Source organism: Eptesicus fuscus, chromosome 11 (assembly GCF_027574615.1).
Source record: "Eptesicus fuscus isolate TK198812 chromosome 11, DD_ASM_mEF_20220401, whole genome shotgun sequence".
Classification (NCBI taxonomy): Eukaryota; Metazoa; Chordata; class Mammalia; order Chiroptera; family Vespertilionidae; genus Eptesicus; species Eptesicus fuscus.
Window position 1 is genome coordinate 49738777 of NC_072483.1, and position 2047 is coordinate 49740823.

A 2047-nucleotide genomic window follows, 5' to 3' on the forward strand; every position below is an offset into this window, starting at 1 on the left:
AGTGGTCCTAGAGAAGCGAGGTGTCCTGGGCTGTCTCCCCTGCAGATGGTTGGGGCATTGCTCAGTAAATACCAAGGAATCTTGGAGATGGCAGATTCATCTAAAACTCAAATCCCAACCTAAAATCCCGTGCATAGATTTCTGGAAGTGTTTTGTTTTTCTTGTTTTGTTTTGTGTTTTTGTTTGAAATGCCAGATGGCAGAATTTTATGGTTTTATTAATACAGATACAATGTGCACACAATCTGTCTATTCATTTTCTTCGCTGCGCAGCCTGGCATTGGGATTGGTGACTCCGATGGCCAGCTGGGCTGCTCTTTGCACAATGGCTTTGCGGTTCTTCGAGGAGACGTTGTGAGCAACCTCAGCACAGTGAGATCTGTTGCACATCAGCAGCACTTCAAGCTCCTTGACACTGCAGACCAGGAACTTTCAAAAGCTACTAGCAGCATGTGCTTTGTTTTCCTGTTGCTCTCATATCCCACGTTGGGCATCAAGATCTGGCCCTGGAGTCTTCTGCATACCTTGTTGCCAGTGCCTTAGAGTTTCTGCCAGTTCCGCTTAATTTTGACATATGGGTCTGACTGGTGCCGGATGAACTTCCTGCTCCTCTTTTGGATAATGTTGAGTTTCATGAGGGGTCTGAGGGCAGCCATGGTGCTGAGTAGGAGATGGCTGCCACCTCTGTAGGCAGAGGCAAGGGAGAGCCTAGAAGTGTTTTGAGGTCCCTAGTAATGAGGGTCATTTAGGAGTGGCCCCAACATTTCAGTCTTCCTCTTGGAGATGAAATCCAGGGGTTTGCATGGAATGGGATGACACTTTTGTGTTGGTCATTGTATCAGTTAGCTTTTAGTTGTATACAAGAGAAACTTAACTCAAATTGGTTCAAATAATCAAAAGGAACTGGCAGAGAATCCAGAGGTATGGAAAGCTCTATGCAAGAATTAGTCCAAAAGCTCAACCATGTCACCAGTGTCATCCAGCTTTTCTTCTCTCGGCTCTGCCTTGCACTGTGTCAGTTTCTCCTATTGTTGCAGAATGGTTGGCAGCAACTACTGGAGTTAGATAGGTCTTAATTCTTTTTCTTTTAAAAATATTTTTTATTGGTTTCAGAGAAGAAGAGAGAGGGAGAGAGAGATAGAAGCATCAATGATGAGAGAGACTCATTGACCAGCTGCCTCCAGCACGCCCCACAAAGGGGATTTAGCCTGCAACCCGGGCATGTGCCCTGACCGGGAATCAAACCATGACCTCCTGGTTCATAGGTCGATGTTCAACCACTGAGCCATGCTGCTATAGGAGAAAATGTCTGTTTGCTTTCCTCTATCAGAGCTTCCTTCTGCTTAGACCAACTTGTGTCACGTGCTCCCCTCTGGACCAATCAGAGGAGAGAGGTGATTAAGGCCAATCAGTCCCAGCTAGGGAAGGGTCAGGAACACCCAAATTACATAGCTAAAAATCTGGGAGGCCTAGTATGAGGAAGGGAAGAAAGGCAGAAATGAATGCTTAGAGAGTGGAAGGGGGAGTGGTGATAGAAAACAAAAAATCTCACTACCATCACTAGAGTCTTAGGGTCATGCTTCCGTTTGTTTATGGATCTATGACGACCCTCTAGTCCTGCCTAAAGAAAGGGGCAATGGCTCCTATGGGGAGAATTAACTGTATCATTGCTATTTTTGAATTTCCAGCATGACGTTATGTGGGAAGAAAACCTATAGTTAGAATGTGGACAATGCATTTTATGGAAGATCGAAGCAGATATATTAAGAGGAAAGGAAAACAGATTCATCTCACTCATACTAAGTACATTCAGCTTCTCATGAACAGCCACAGTTAGACTAGAGAGACTAGTAATCAGGTAGGAACCAGGCTAAGACTGAGAAATGGAGGACCCCTGTCGCCCTTGTATTGAGTACAGGCCAATGAAAGAGATGCATAATGACCCTGAAAAACAGCAATGATCATGCTTCCTGGAAGAACCCGCTGAACAGCTTCTGTTCAGGCAACAAAACTCAAGGACCCTCCAGCAGTGTATGACTCAGTAGGTT

General features: G+C 45.2%; 1 pseudogene; it reads right to left on the minus strand.

Annotated features, from left to right (window-relative positions):
- Nucleotides 1-248: 248 nt before the first annotated feature.
- Nucleotides 249-688, minus strand: LOC103283306 (60S ribosomal protein L32-like; annotated as a pseudogene).
- Nucleotides 689-2047: the final 1359 nt, after the last annotated feature.